The following is an 18,036-nucleotide window of genomic DNA, read 5'->3' on the forward strand; positions in this document are numbered from 1 at the left end:
CATGGAGCCTGATTCTCCCTCCGCCTGTGTCTCTGCCTCTCTCTCTCTCATGAATAAATAAATAAAATCTTAAAAAAATAAGTGTGTATGCATATTTATGTGCACATATAATATGTGCACTATATGCACTATAAGCTCCATGAGGAAATATAATCTGTTTTTGCTTATCTTTGTGTATCCAATACCTAGCACATTCATGATATTGGTTCATGCATGAATGAACAGAAGAACATATGTATTACACACACATACAAACATATAAGAATGCATATATCATATATAAAGTATTATAAGACACATTAAACTCAACATTTGCTACTGCTATCTCTTAGGATAGGATTTAGTGAGTTTGGGAGATTTACTTTTTATTTTACTCCTATTGTTTGACTTTTTCAATGAATATGTAGTACTTTAATAAAAAAATATATACATGACATGATACTCTATACAGAAAACCTGAAAGACTCCACCAAAAACTCCTAGAACTGATACACAAATTCAGTAAAATAGCAGAATGCAAAATCAATGTACAAAAATCTGTTGCATTTTTATACACCAATAATGAAACAGCAGAAAGAGAAATTAAGGAATCAGTCCTGTTTACAGTTGCATCAAAAGCAATAAGATACCTAGGAAACAACCTAACCAAAGAGATGAAGACCTATACTCTGAAAACTATAAAACATTGATGAAAAAAATTGAAGATTATATGAAAAAATGGAAATACATTCCATGCTTATGAATTAGAAGAACAAATATTGTTAAAATGTCTGTATTACCAAAGCAGTGTACACATTTAATGCATTTCCTATCAAAATAACACCAGCTAGAAAAAAACTATTTTAAAATTTGTATGGAGCCATAAAAGACCCTGAATAGGGAAAGGAACCTTGAAAAAGAAAAGCAAAGCTGGAGGCATCACAAATTCTAGACTTTAAGTTATATTACAAAGCTGTAATGATCAGGACAGTGGTGGTATTGGCACAAAAATAGACACATAGGTTAATGGAACAGAATAGAAAACCCAGAAATGAGTCCACAACTATATGGTTAGTTCATCTTCGACAAAGCAGGAAAGAATATCCAACAGAAAGAAGATGGTGTCTTCAACAAATGCTATTGGGAAAACTGAACAGCAACACGGAAAAGAATGAAAATGGACCACTTTCTTATACCATACACAAAAATAAATTCAAAATGGATTAAAGACCTAAATGTGAGGCCTGAAACTATAAAAATCTTAGAAGGGAACCCAGGCAGTAACCTCTTTGACATCAGCCATGGCAACTTCTTTCTAGATATGTCTCCTGAGGCAAGGAAACAAAAAAATAATAATAAACTGTTGGGACTTCATCAAAATAAAAAGCTTCTGTAGAGCAAAGAAAACAATCAACAAAACTAAAAAAGCAACTTACAGAATGGGACAAGATATTTGCAAATGACATATCCAATAAAGGGTTAGTATCCAAAATATATAAAGAACTTATAAACCTCAATACCTGAAAAACAAATAATACAATGTAAAAATGAGCAGAGACATTTTTCACTTTTTTTTTTTAAGAAAGAGAGCACGCACACATGAGCAGCATGGGTGGAGGCGCAGAAGGAGAGGGAGAGAGAATAGTAAGCAAGCTCCATGCCCAGAATGGAGCCCAATGTGGGTCTCCATCTCATGACCCTAAGATCATCATCTGAGCCAACATTAAGAATTGGGTGCTTATGGGATGCCTGGTTGTCTCAGTGGTTGAGCGTCTGCCTTCAGCTCAGGCAGGATCCCAGAGTTCTGGGATCGAGTCCCACGTCAGGCTCCCTGCATGGAGCCTGCTTCTCCTCCCTCTGCCTATGTCTCTGCCTCTTTCTGTGTCTCTTGTGAATAAATAAATAAAATCTTAAAAAAAAAGAATTGGGTGCTTAATGACTGAGCCACCAAAGTGCTTCTGAAGAGACATTTTTCCAAAGGAGACATACAGATGGCCACAGACCATGAAAAGATGCTCAATATCATTCATCATCAGGGAAATACAAATCAAAACTACAATGAGATACCACCTTATACCTGTCGGAATGGCTACAATCAACAACATAAGAAACAACAGGTATTGGTGAGGATGTGGAGAAAGAGGAACCCACTTAACACTGTTGGTAGGAATTCAAACTGGTGCAGCCACTCTGGAAAACAATATAGAGGTTCCTCAGACAGTTAAAAATGGAACTACCCTGGGACCCACAATTGCACTACTAGGTATTTACCCAAAGAATACAAACATACAAATTCAAGGGGATACATGCACCCCAATGTTTATAACAATCTTATCTACAATAGCCAAATTATGGAAACAACCCTAGTATCCATTGACTGATGAATAAATAAAGTAGTGTGTATATATATTTATATATATATATATATTTATATATAATTATATAAAATATAATTATATTACATATTATTACATATATAATATGTCATTACAAAATATATTTATATATATACATAAAAGGAATTCATGAATGAAATCTTGCCATTTACAACGGTGTGGATGGAACTAGAGAGTATTATCCTAAGTGAAATAATTTTATCAAAGAAAGACAAATAACATATGATTTCACTCATATGTGGAATTTAAAAAAACAAAACAAATAAGCATAGGGAAAAAGAAAGAGAGGCAAACCAAGAAACAGACTCTTAACTATAGAGAACAAACTTGATGATTACCAGAGGGGAGATGGATGGGGGAATGGGTTAAATAGGTGTTAGGGATTAAGGAGTGCACTTGTGATAAGTACTGGGTATTGTATTGAAATGTTGAATCACTATACTGTACATCTGCAAGTAACATTACATGGTATGTTAACTAACTGGACTTTAAATTAAAAAATTTTTAAATAAATGATATAGGATCTCAGTATTTAAAAAAAACACATCTTGTTACCTTTGAAGTTTACATATGTGGTATTGATATTTATGCTCAACCTGTTGATTGAGATTAAACTTTGATTAAGATTAACTTTAAGATTAAACTGGAAGGTAGGGGCAGAAATTATTGGGAAGTTGTTTCAGATCATTCTGTTTATTGATGTAATTCCCAAGTTTAAACATAAGATGTTTATTTTAAAAAGAATGGGATAGGGAGAAAATACATTTAGATAAAATGAATTTGACTTGTTAAAAGTTTATATTTCTTAATACTGGATATTTCTAATGAAATAATGCCTAAAAATATGAGCCCAGCTTTTGAGTAATGTAAATAAATAATTAAGCTACCAACTGTAAACAAAGTAAGGGAAAGTGCAAAGCTGGTAAATCATAAGCTTCTGAAGCAAAATTGGAAAATGCTAACCTTTTAAAAATCTGTTTAAAGATTTAAAAATCTTTCCAAATCAAAGTTAATTAAGAACTATATAAACAGTGATTGAAATCTTAATACTATGGGAATTAGCTTTTATAAAAGGATTATCCCTGACATGCCATGATATTAGTGACCTAAGGAAAGCAGCTTATTCCATTCATTTTATAAAGTCTTTATTAAATGCCAAGTACTACTCAGCATTGTGGAGACATAGGAAAATGTGTTGTTGTCTCTGTTCTTAAGAAATTTGCAGTTAAGAAAGGAGGTAAGAAACATTATTCATTACATATACACAGAGCAAAATGAAAAAATTTTGGTAATAGACATATAAAGTGTATAGGACCACAGAGCAAGAAATGATCCACTCTAAAAGGTAATATTTAAATTTACTCTTGGAAAAAATGAGTGGGAAATATCAGAAAAGGAGACAGAACATGAGAGACTCCTAACTCTGGGAAACGAATAAGGGGTGGTGGAAAGGGAGGTGGGCGGGGGGTGGGGGGTGACTGGGTGACAGGCACTGAGGGGGGCACCTAATGGGATGAGCACTGGATGTTATGCTCTATGTTGGCAAATTGAACTCCAATGGAAATAAAATAAAATAAAATAAACTTACTCTTGAAGAATTATTAGGATTTAATAGTTAGAAAAGGAAGTAGAAGGTATTAAAAGCTGTAGGAACTAAACAAACAAAAGCCAGGTGTATAAGAGAACATTGTAAGTTTTGGAGTTGTCTTTTATTCAGGATTTATATAGTGAGAGGTGAAGCTGAGAGTAGTGTGATTCATGGTGTGCCCTTTCCAAACAATAAATCAGGCCAGCAGTATTTTCTTAGTCCAAGCTACCTCATCTCTCATCTGGACCACTGTAATAGTTTCCCAGCTATCCTCTCTGCTCCCACTTTTGCCTCCTATGTAAATCCAGCAGCCACGTAGCAGTCAGGGTATTGTAAGTCAGATCATGTCAGTCCTATTTATTTTGTGCTTCCTATTTATTTGGACTTAAAATAAAATTCAAAGTCATTTCCGTGATCTACAGGCCATGAATTATCTGGCCCTTGGTTACCTCTCTTTCCTCATCTCCCATCATTCTGCCTCTCAGCTCACTATACTCTATTCCTACTGTATCAATAATACTTAGTATTTTCCTACCTCTGGGCCTTTGTATTTGCCATTCCTTTTTCATAGAACATTCTTTTCCTGGATATTCATATGGCTTGCTCCCCCACATCCTCTGCTCAAGTGTTACTCCCTACCTTTGATCTTTCCTGACCGCACTCTTTCTAAAATAGCAATGTCCATTAGTACCTCCATAACCTATATGTATTTTTTACAAACACTCATCTCTACTTGATATTATAATAGATATTGTTTCTCTCCCCAACTAGAATCTAAATTCCACGTAGGCAGAAAAGTTGTCATATTCATTCTTTATTTCTACCTCCTAAAACTACCTGGTACATACTAGGGTTTAATAAATATGTACTGAATAAAATACTGCTATGGCACCAGAAATTCTATCATTAGAGAGTCATTCATTTGAGTATTAGAGTGTTTGGTATTTGAGAGACTTCTATGCAAGAGTCATTGAGAAAGCTCACAATTTAAGTCATTATCAGTTTGTAGTTTGGGAGAGGAACATTTAGAAAAAAAAATACCTTAATAAAGATTCAACTTGGGATATAGGTATAGGACAGAGAAGGACAGGTTAGGTGCCCAGGAAAAGAAAAACGAGATGTAAGAGGAAGTAGGGATTATACCAAAGATGACTGCTTATGATTATAAGACACTTCAAATCTTTCTAACACAAGGAAGGTTACAGATTTCTTAATCAGTCTTTCTGGCTCCTTTTTAGGGTCTCCAGTGAAGAACTTAACTTCTAAATGTTGCTAAGAATATCCTTGCAATTATACTCTACATAAAATGTCATCAAATGTTAAGGCTAGAAGTAATCTTAGTCGTTAGATTTCTTAAAGCTATTTGTTTTATAATATGAGTAAATCTTTTATTTCAAAATCATGAAGATGGAGAAAAGCCTTTAGTTATTTTTTGAGTCATTGCAAATTTCACTTACCACAAGTGCTATAATTTTGACTTAGTATAAAGTATTCGTCAAATGTCATCATTGAATGTCTTCATGGCAGAGTAAACCTCCTGAGAGCTTTAGAACAAAACCCAGTATGAATCCTCTACCAACAGAAAGGCAGATCAGCTGACAGGATGGGGATCATCTATGCTTTATATATTTATATATTATGATCTCCTCAACCCAGACCTGGAAGGATCATTTTAAATTATCCAAATGCAGTAGATAAAAGATATCATTTATCAAAGCTCATGTTGGAGTTATCTGTTTACTTACACCAAAACTAGGATTAAATGATTATTCCTTCATCAGGCATTCTTTGTTTGGTCCCTCCATTGGCTTAATAATTAGCAGTCAGTCATGGCTTGCTTTTGGCTCATAGATTAGTTCTCAGTGGATAAGAAATTCTCAGAGATAATAGTTTTGTGATTAGCCAAGAGAAAAAGCAATTGGAGCTGATACTCAGGCACATTAAACAAATCCATTGAGTGGATTTTCTAGTGTACATTTTGGGTCAGGTCTTAGGCTACAGAAATAGAAGAACCTGAATTTAAGATTATTTCTCCAAAGGAAATTAAACAATCATCTGGAGATACCCAAGTATCTAAAACAATTATCTGGAGATACCCAAGTATCTAAAAAATCATCTGGAGATACCCAAGGTCCTAAAAAATCTTCAATTTTGGCAGCATTCTATTTGAATTATTCCTCATAGGCAACATAAGTTTACCCTGGTAATACAAAAGAAAGCCCTAATGGCAGTGAGTAGGGATTTTTATTACAGAGCTATGAAGTCACTAAAGAAATGGGGATGCCTGGGTGGCTCAGAAGTTGAGCGTCTGCCTTTGGCCCAGGGCGTGATCCTGCAGTCCCGGGATCGAGTCCCATATCGGGCTCCCTGCATGGAGCTTGCCTCTCCCTCTGCCTATATCTCTGCGCCTCTCTCTCTCTCTCTCTCTCATGAATAAATAAATAAAATCTTTAAAAAAATGAAAGAAAGAAAGAAATGTAGCATGGGTCACAAGTTCAGGAGACACGTTTGTTATGGTTCCCAGATATTTATGGTGACCTATACTATTCCTTCTCCCAAATGCCTGACCGAATTAGAAATGTCATTCAATAGACATTTTTCCAAAGAAGACATACAGATGGCATATAGACACAAGAAAAGATGCTCAACATCACTCATCATCAGAGAAATACAAATCAAAACCACAATGAGATACTATGTCACACCTGTCAGAATGGTAAAATTAATAACACAGGAAACAACAGATGTTGATGAGGATGCAGAGAAAGGGGAACCCTCTTACACTCTTGGTGAGAAAGCAAACTACAGACACTCTGGAAGGTCCTCAAAAAGTGAAAAATAGAGCTGCCTTATGATCCAGCAATTGCACTACTAGGTATTTACCCAAAGAATACAAAAAAAACAGATTTGAAGAGGTACATGCATCCTGATGTTTGTAGCAGCATTATCAACAGTAGACAAACTATGGAAGGAGCCCAAATATCTATTGACTGATGAATGGATAAAGAAGATGTGTGTATATGCAATGGAATATTAATCAGCCATCAAAAAGAATGAACTCTTCCTATTTGCAAAGATGTGGATGGAGCTAGAATATATTATGCTAAGTGAAACAAGTCAGTCAGAAAAAGACAAATACCATATGATATCACACATATGTGGAATTTAAGAAACAAAGCAAATGAACATACGGAAGGGGAAAAAAAGAGAGAAGAGGGGAGGGAAACAAACCATACCACGACTCTTAATGATAGAGGAAAAACGAAGGGTTGATGGAGGGAGGTGAGTGGGGGATGGGCTAGACAGGGGATAGATATTAAGAAGGACACATGTTATGATGAGCACTGGGTGTTCTGTTAAGTGATGAATTACTGAATTCTACTTCTGAAACTAGTATTACACTGTATGTTAACTAGACTTTAAATAAAAATTTGAAAAGAAAAGGAATGTCATTTAAGTCTCCTTGTACCTGACATATTTTTTTGTACATTATAGTTTTCTTTTATGAAAACACAGATGTGAATCTGGAAAATTTTCCATACAATTATCTTGGCACAATGACTCCTGATCACAGTAAAGTGTGTATAATAGCTCACCTACAGACATTTATTATTGATTTCTAGAAGGTTTCCCAAACTTTAAACTTCATTTCATTCCTGATATGTATATGTATACCTATTAACTATAGAAAACACATTCTTTCCAGGTGCTCTTGTAACATTTACCAAAATAGATTATACGCTAGATCAAAAGTAAATCCCAACAAATTTCAAAGGGTTGCATCTCAGAAAGTATATTCTCCTCTTTTAAAGATGTTATTTATTTATTCATGAGAGACACAGAGAGAGAGGCAGAGATGCAGGCAGAGGTAGAAGCAGGCTCCTTGCAGGGAGCCGGATGCAGGACTCAATCCCAGACCAAGATCATGCCCTGAGCAGAAGGCAGGCACTCAACTGCTGAGCCACCCAGGTGTCCCAGAAAGTATATTCTCTGAACAAAGTAAATGAGAAGTCAGCAACAGAAAGATGATTAGAAAACTCCCACTGTTGAAAATCTAGAAGAAACACTTCCACATAACCCATCAGTTGAAGAAGAAATCAAACAAAATTATGGAATTATTGAACTTAACATAAATGAAAAAATATGACATCAAAACTTGTGTTATACTACTAAAATAAGGGGAAATAACTTTAAATGCACATACTAGAAAAGATGAAGAATTGAAAATCAATTATCTTAACTTCTGGCTCAAATATAGAGAAATAACAGCAAATGAAACCCAAGGAAGGTAGAAGGAAAAATATAACCAAGAAAAGAGAGGAAAGCAAATAGCACACATGCAAGAGAAAATCAAAAGCCAAAAGTTGATTCTTTGGATGGATTACTACAATTGAATGCCAAGCTAGATGGACCAATAAATAAAAAGAAAGGACACAAATTATTAATATCAGTAATTCAAAAGTAGACATTACTACAAATCTTTCTGAAGATCTAAATTTAATCTAAAAATACAACAGAACACTATGAATAACTCTATCCCAATAAATTTGGCAATCTTGACAAAATTGACAGGTTATTTAAAAAGTACACCTATGACAATTGGCCCAAGGAGAATCTGAATAGTCCTATTTAGAATATTTTAATAGTGCTATACCTGTTAAAGAAATTTATTTATTTATTTTAAAGATTTTATTTATTTTTTTTTTTTAGATTCTTTTTTTATACATGAGAGACACAGAGAGAAAGAGAGAAAGGCAGAGACACAGGCAGAGGGAGAAGAAGGCTCCATGCAGGGAGCCCAAGGTGCGACTCAATACTGGGACTCCATCCCGGAACTCCAGGATCACACCCCAGGCCAAAGACAGGCACTAAACCGTTGAGCCACCCAGGGATCCCCCTGTTAAAGAATTTAATCTTAAATACCTTCTCACAAAGAAAATGGCTTCACTGTTATGAATTCTTCAAATACATAAGAAAGAAATAATAGCAACCCTGTAAAAACATCTCTTATAGAAAATAGAAAAAAAGGTAATGCATTGATTTTATGAGACCAGCATGACTCTGATGACAAAATGTGACAAAGACATTTCAAGCAAAAGAAAAATATATAGGTCAAAATATTCAATGATAGATGCAAAAATCCTAAAATTTTAGAATACTGAATCTAATAATATATAAAAAGAATAATATATCATTATCAAGTAGGGTTTAACCCAATAATCCAACGTTTAAAAAACATACCCAAAATGGTTTGTTATATCTCAGTTTTATTTTAAAGTTTTAAAAATAAGTGAATTTGGGGGTGTCTAGGTGGCATAGTAAGTTCCCAGCTACTGGGTTTGGCTCAGGTCATGATCTCAGAGTCATGAGTTTGAGCCCTGCATTAGGCTCCAAGCTTAGTGTGGAGTCTGCCTGAGACTGCCTCCTTCTCCCTCAGCAGCCCTCTCTAAAAAATGAATAAATCTAAAAAAATAAAATAAAATAAAATAAAATAAAATAAAATATGAATAAATCTTTCAAGAATGAATTTGGTATGGTTGCTGGGTACAGGTCAGTATACAAAAATTAATTGTATTTCTGTGTACTAGCAAGAAATAACTGGAATAATAAACTTCTAAAATACCATTTTTAACAGCATCAAAACCCATCAGATGTTTAATAATCTAGTGAAAGATGCAGAAGACTTCTACAATGAAAACTACAAAACAGTGAAACATTGCTGAGAGGAAAAATTTAAAGTCCTAAATAAATGAGAATATATACCATATTCATGGACTAGAAGACTCAATTTTGTTAAAACACCAATTTTCCCAATTTGACCTATAGTCTCAAGACAGTCCCAATCAAAATCTCAGCTGATTTATTTGTGGAAGTTGACAGGATGATATTAAAATTTCTATAGAGATGAAAGGACAATTTTTAAAAAGATGAGTGGAGTCTGAGAACATACACAACAGAATAGAGTCCAAAATAGTATCCAGAAAGACTCAAGACTCACACATAATTTTATTTATGAGAAATATGCCAGTGCTTTTCAGTGGTGAAAGAAATTTTTTAATAATAAATGGTGTGGGAACAATTAAGTACCATGGGAAAAAATAAACCTTGATCCTCCTCCCACCAAACAGAAACATTGATTTGAGATGGATCATAGTGAAAGGTACAACAATAAGATTTCTACAAAGAATAGGATAATATAAATAGGAGAATATCTTCATGACCCTGGAGACACACAAAAAATTACCAACCATTAAAGAAAATATTGGTAAAGTGGATTTCATTACAATTGAGAACTTCAGTTTGTCAAAAGATACGATCAAAATTGAGAAAAGACAAACCATAGACAGGAAAAAGATGTGTTAATACATAAGCCTGAGAAATTCCAGAGTATTAAAGAACTCTTAAAACTCAACAAGAAAAAACAACCCAGCAAAAAAATGGGCAAAAGAATTAAATAAGAACTTCACAGAAGAAGATATACAAATGATCAACAAGCAAAAGAAAAATGTTCAGCATCATTACTCATCAGACAATTCCTATTAACACCACAATGAGGGATCACTGCACACTCACTGAAATAGCTTAAATTAATATACCAAGTGTTAGTAAGGATGGGAAGCAACTGGACTTCTGATACATTGCTGGTGGAAATGTAAAGTGGTACAGCCACTTTGGAAAACCATTTGGCAGTATCTCTAAAATCAAACATGCTTGTTATAACCCAACAATCCCTCTCCTAAGTATATACTCAGGTGAAATGAATGTATCTGTTTACCATAATATGTATGAGAATGTTCAAGACCACTCTATTCATAAAAGCTAAAGATTTGTAAACTCTCGTGTCATCAACAGGAAGACGGGATTAAATAAACTGTGGTACATTCATACAATAGAATAAATACTACAAGTCAAAAAATGAATATACTTCTGACACATAGAAAAATATAGATGAATATCATAGACATCTTGAAGAAAAAAAGTCAGGCACAAAGGAATATCACACAGGGTAAAAATTCATTTTAAAAAACAACTTTATTGAGATATATAATTAACTGCCATATAATCCACACATTAAAGTATATAATTCAGTGGATTTTAGTATATTCACCAATATATACAACCACCAACAACAATCAATTTTAGAACATTTCATCACTTCAAAAAGAAACCCCCATCACATTCCATTTCCCTGCATTACCCCCAGGAGCCCTGTGCAACCACTAATCTACTTTGTGCCTCTCTAGATTCGCATGTTTTGGAAATTTTAAATAAATAGAATCATATAATATAGGGACTTTGTAACTGATTTCTTTCACTTGATGTAACATGTTCAGAGTTCATCCATGTTATGGCATGTATCAATATTTCATTCCATTTTATGGTCAAATAATATTTCATTGTATGGATTTAGCACATTTAAAAAATCCATCAGTTGGTGGTATTGGAGTTTTCATCTTTTGGCTACTATGAATAATGCTGCTGTAGACATTTGTAAATAAGTTTTTGTGTAGACATATGTTTTTATTTCTCTTGGGTAGACCTAGGTCATATGGTAACTGTATTTTAATCATTTGAGAAGCTGAAGGAATGTTTTCCAAGGTGGTTGTGCACCATTTTATATTGTCATCAATATAAGATAGTGTGAGGCTTCGGATTTCTCCACCTCCACGCCAATACTTGTTTTTTTTTTTTTTATTTATTCATGAGAGACACACACAGAGAGAGAAGCAGAGACATAGACAGAGGAAGAAGCAGGCTCCAATCAGGGAGCCCAATGTGGGACTCTATCTCGGGACTCCAGGATCACGCCCTGGACTGAAGGCAGGCGCTAAACCGCTGAGCCACCCAGGCATCCCGCCAATACTTGTATTATCTGACTTTTTCTTTCTAGCCATTCTAGTGAGTGCAGAGTGATATCCCATTTTGGTTTTGATTTTTCTGATGAATGATTTTCCAGATAACTAATGATGTTGAGCATGTTTTCATATATTTATTGGTCATTTGTGTATATTGTGTATTCAGACTGTTTCCCCAATTTAAATTGGATTGTCTTTTTATTACTAAGTCATAAATCCTTTACATATTTTAGATACAAGTCCCTGATCAGATTTGTGACTTGAAAATATTTTCTCTCATTCTGTGGGTTGTCTTTTCCCTTTCTTGATAGTGTCTTTTGAAGCACACATTTTTTTTTAAACTTTGATGAAGTACAATTTATTTTTCTTTTGTTCCCCATGCCTTTGTTATCATATGTAAGAATCAACTGCCAAATTCAGAGTCATGAATGTTTATTCCTTTCTTTTCTTCTGAAAAGTTTTATACTTTTAGCTCTTACATTTAGGTCTTTGATCCATTTTGAGTGAATTTTTGTATGTGGTATGAGGTAAGAGTCTGACTTCATTTTTTTCCATGTGGCTATCCAATTGTTTCAGAACCATTTTTAAAAAAATATTCTTTCCACATTGGATGATCTTTGCCTCCTTGTGGAAAATTAGTTGATCTTACACACATGGTTTTATTTCTGAATTGTAAATTCTATCGCATTGATATGTATGTCTGTACTTATGCCAGTACCACACTGTTTTAATTATCATTGCTTTATAGTAAGGTTTGAAATTAGGAAGTGTTGGTCCTCCAAATTTGTTCTTTTTCAAAGCCATTTTTGTTATTTTGGGTTCCTTGAATTTCCGTATGAATTTTAGGATCAGCCTGACAATTTCTGAAGAAAGAAAAAAAGCCAGCTTGTGGGATTGTGTTGAATCTGTAGATCATTTGAGGGAGTATTGTCAGCTTAACAAAGTTAAGTCTTTTAATCTATGAACATGGAATATTTTTCCATTTATTTACATCTTTAATTTCTTTCAGTAATGTTTTATAATTTTCATTGTACAAGTCCTGCACAACTTTTAATTTATTCCTAAGTATTTCATTGATTCTGATGCTATTGTAAATGTATAATTTTAACTTTATTTTATTTTCAGTTTGCTTATTGCTATTTTATAGAACTAGAATTGATTTTTTATACTGAGCTTAAGCTTGTTTATTAGTTCTAATGGTATTTTCCTGAATTCCCTAGGAATCTTATTTACAAGATCACATCCTGTACAAATAGAGATAGTTTCACTGTTTCTTTTCCAGTCTTGATGTCTTTTATTTCTTTAGCTCACCTAATTTCTTTGACTAGAACTTCCAGTACAATGTTGAATAGCAGTGGTGAAAGTGAGAATCCTTTTCTTGTTCTATATCTTAGAAAGAATCCAGTCTTTCCCTAGTAAGTGTGTTTTTAGGTGTGGATTTTTTAGATATGCCCTTTATCAGACTGATGAAGTTCTATTCTACTTAATTGTTTTTATCATGAAAGGATATTGGATTTTGTCAAATGCCTTCCTGCCTCTGTGGAGAACATCATATAATTTTTGTTTCTTATTGATGTGGTATATTGCATTAATTGATTTTCACTTGTAAAAGCAACCTTGCATTTCTGGAATAAATTCCACTTGTTCATATTGTATAAGTCTTTCCTGTGTTGCTGAATTCAGTTTACTAGTATTTTGTTGGGAATTTTTTAGTTTATATTCCTAAGAGATATTTGCTTATTATTTTCCTTATTTGTGACATCTTTGGTTTTTGGTATCACAGTATTACTGGCATCATAGAATTAGTTAGGAAGTGTTCCATCCCCTTCTATTATTTTAAAGATTGATTTATTTATTTTAGAGAGAGAGTGTGTGTGCTCAAGTGGGGGCAGGGCAGAGGGAGAGAAGCTCAAGCAGGCTTCATGCTAAGCATGGAGCCAGATACAGATCTCAATCCCATGACCCTGAGATCACAACCTTAGCCAAAATCAAGAGTTGGAAGCTCACCCAAGTGAGCTACCCAGGTACCCCATCCGCTTCTATTTTTAAAAGAATTTGGGAGGATTAGTATTAATTCTTTAAATGTCTGGTACAGTCCGTTGGTGAAGCTGTTTAGGCCTGGGATTTTCTTTTTTTATAGTTTCTAAAACTATTTAAACTACTTTATTCATTATAAGTCTGTTTAGATTGTCTGTTTCTTTGTAAAATCCATTTCAGTAGTTTTTCTTTCTAGGAAATTGTCCATTTTATACAGGTTATCTAATTTATTAGCATACAGTTGGTCATAGCAGTCCTTTGTATCTTTTTCATTTCTCTAAGGTTGGTAGTAATATCTCCTTTTTCACTTCTACTGATCTTTTCAAAGAACCAGCTTCTGATCTCATTAATTTTTTCCAATGTTTTCCTATTCTCTAATTTATTCATTTCCACTCCAATCTTTATTATTCTCTACCTTCCACTCGTTTGGGTTATTTTGGTCTTAACTAAGGTAGAAGTTTAAATTATTGATTTGAGATATTTCTTCTTTCTTAATGTAAGTGCTTATAGATATAAATTTTCCTCTAGGTGCTACTTTAGCTGCATCCCATTTGTTTTGGTGTATTGTGTCTTCATTTTTATTCATTTCAAAGTATTTTCTGATTTCTCATTTGATTTATTTTTCTGACCCATTGGTTGTTTAAGGGTGTGTTTATTATTTTTCATATATTTATGCATTTCCCCAATTTTTTTCTGTTATTAACTTGTAATTTCATCATATTATGGTCACGGAACATACTGTGCATTATTTTATACTTTGAAATTTATTGAAGTTTGTTTTATTACCTAGCATATGTCTATCCTAGAGAATAGTCTCTGTGAACTTGAGAAGAACATATATTCTGCAGCTTTTTGGGAGAGTGTTCTTATAGATATCTGTTAGATCTAGTTGGCTTACAGTGTTTTCATTTTTTTTAATTTCCTTATTGATCTTCTGTCTAGTTGTTTTAAGTATAATTCATTTTTTTGAAGTTTAAGAACATCAACTATTGATAATGAACACTCAACTACCAATAATCACCTTAAATATAAATGGTCTAAATCAGAGGTTAGGGTACTTTTCTTAAAGTTCCAATAGTGAATATTATAGGCTAGCATGTCTTGGACACTACTACTCAACTCTGCCATTGTCACAGGAATACATGGACCATCTTTAAACAAAGGACATGATTGTGTTCAAACAAAACTTTATTTATTTAGTTTTATTTAGCCAGCCCACAGATTGTAGTTTGCTCACCCCTGGTCTAAACATACCAATTAAAAGATGAAAAGTGTCAGATTGAGTTAAAAAATCAAGACCAAAAAAAAAAAAAAAAAAAACAAGACCCAACTACATACTGTCTAAAAAAAATAAAATAAAATAAAAATAAAAAACCACTTAAATATGAAGACATGCAGGTTAAAAATAAGAGGAATTGAAAAAGATACACTATACAAATGCTAATAAAAAGAAAGCTGGAATGGCTTTATTAATATCTAGCAAAGACAGCTTAGAACAAGGAATATTACTCAGGATAAAGAGAGACAGTGAAAAAGTGATCAATTAAACATGACAACATAACTATCCTAAATATGTAATGTACCTAACAAAAGAGCTTTAAAATACATGAAGCAAAAACTGATAGAAATGAAAGGTGGAATAGGAAAATCCATAACCACAGCTGGAAATTTCAATACTCATTCCTCAGGAATCAATAGAATAGGTTAACAGATAATCAGTAAGGATGTAGAAGACATGAACAACACTATCAACCATCTTGACCTAATTGACATTAATAGAATGCTCTACCCTATAATAGCAGAATATTTATTTCTTTTTTCAAATGCACACAAGAGCATTCATCACCATTGGCCATATTCTGAACCATAAAATAAACTTCAAAAAATGCAAAAGTATTAAAATCATACAAAGTACTTTCTCTGACCGTAATGGAATTAAATTATAAAACTATAATAGAGAGCCATCTGTAAAATTTCCAACTGTTTGGAAATTAAACTTTTCAATAATCTAATGGGTCCAAGAGCAAGTCACAAAAGGAAATCAGGATAGTTTGATTGGAATGAAAATGAAAATACACATATAAAAATTTAGAGAATACAGCTAAAGCAGTGTTCAGACAAAAATTTATTGAATTAGAAAAAGAAATTCTCAAATAATCTAAGCCTTCACCTTAAGAAACTAGAAAAAAGGGATGCCTGGGTGGCTCAGTGGTTGAGCGTCTGCCTTCAGCTCAGGGCATAATCCCAGGGTTCCAGGATCGAGTCCCACATCGGGCTCTCTGCATGGAGCCTGCTTCTCCCTCAAGAAAAGAAGCTAAAAAATTTAGCAAATTAAAACCCAATCAACTAGAACAAAGAAATAAGAGCAGAAATCAATAAAATTTAAAACAGAGGTGCCTGGCTGGCTCAATTGCTCAGAGGTGCAACTGATCTTAGGATGTGAGTTTGAACCTCACATTGGGTATAGAGGTTACTTAAAAATAAGTCTTAAAAATAAAAATAAGTTAAAACCAGAAAATAATAGATAAAATCAATGAAATCGAAAACTATATTGTTATTGTTGTTGTTTTGAGAAGATAAGTACAATTGAGAAACCTCTACCCAGACAGACAAAAGACACAAATTAACAGTATCACAGATGAAAATACAGGGTACCTGGGTGGCTCAGCCAGTTAAGCATCTGCCTTTGGCACAGGTCATGATCCCAACGTCCTAGGATCAAGTTCTGCATCAGGCTCCCTGCTCAAGGAGAGTCTGTATCTCCCTCTCCCATGACCTCCCCTGCACACTGCTTGTGCTCTTTCTCTCTCTCTCTAAAATAAATGAAATCTTTTTAAAAAATGAAAATAGAGACATCACTACAAATCCTGCAGACATTTAAAAAGATGATAGAGAATTATTCGGAACAAGCTTCATGCCTATGACTTTGACAGTTTAGTTGAAATGGACAAATTCCTTGAAAGTCACAAACTAAACAAAGCTCCTTCAAGAAGAAATAGATAATCTGAATAGTCCTATATACCCATTGAATTTGTAGTTTTAAATCCTGTAACAAAGAAAACTCCAGTAGGGAATTCTACTGAGCATTTAAAGACATAATATCAATTTTATACAGACCCTTCCAGAAAGAAGAGGGCATACTTCTCAGCTCATTGTATGAGATCATTTTTACCCTGATACCAATACCAGACAAAATATGAGAAAAGTATGGACCAATATTCCTCATGAAAATAGCTGCAGAAATCCTCAACAAGATATTAGCAAGTTGAATTTAGTAAAATTTAAAAAGGATTATAGACCATGGGATGCCTGGGTGGCTGGGTGGTTGAGTATCTGCCTTTGGTTCAAGGCATGATCCTGGAGTTCTGGGATTGAGTCCCACATCAGGCTCCCTTCATGAAGCCTGCTTCTCCGCCCTCTGCCTGTGTCTCTGCCCTGCCCCCCTCTCCGTGTCTCGTGAATAAATAAAATCTTAAAAAAAAAAGATAATAGACCATAACCAAGTGAGGTTTATCCTAGGTTCAACATTGTAAACTCAATTAATTTACCATATCAATAGATTAAATGAACAGATTGAACATCCATTTATGATTTAAAAAGAAAATCTGAGCAAACTAAGAATAGTAGGGAAGTTTCTCAACCTGATAAAGGGTATCTACAAAAATAAAACTACAGTTAATATCATATTTAATGATGAAAGACTGAGTGCTTTCTCTCTAAGAGCAGGAACAAGTCAATAATGTCTACTCTCACTCCTGTTCAACATCATCTTAGAAGTCCTAGCCAGTGCAATAAGATAAGCAAGAGAATGGAAAAAAAAGTGAAAAAGAAGAAATAAAACCACCTCTATTTGCAGATGACATGATTGTCTACATAGAAAATCCCACAAAGGGATCCCTGGGTGGCGCAGCGGTTTAGCGCCTGCCTTTGGCCCAGGGCGCGATCCTGGAGACCCGGGATCGAATCCCACGTCAGGCTCCCGGTGCATGGAGCCTGCTTCTCCCTCTGCCTATGTCTCTGCCTCTCTCTCTCACTGTGTGCCTATCATAAATAAATAAAAATAAAGTTGTTTTAAAAAAAAAGAAAATCCCAAAGAATCTACAAAAAAAGTTATTGTAATTAATAAATTAGTTTAGTAAGTTACAGAAAACAAGGCCAAATATTCAAAAATCAATTATAA

The 18,036-nt window shown here is 33.9% G+C and overlaps 1 protein-coding gene across 6 annotated transcripts in view; it reads left to right on the plus strand.

The window, feature by feature from the left end:
- The window catches only part of TEX11 (testis expressed 11), a 323,813-nt gene that overhangs the window by 276,083 nt on the left and 29,694 nt on the right, over positions 1 to 18,036 (plus strand). The window lies entirely within an intron of this gene.

The sequence above is a fragment of the Canis aureus genome, chromosome X (genome assembly GCF_053574225.1).
Source record: "Canis aureus isolate CA01 chromosome X, VMU_Caureus_v.1.0, whole genome shotgun sequence".
NCBI lineage: Eukaryota > Metazoa > Chordata > Mammalia > Carnivora > Canidae > Canis > Canis aureus.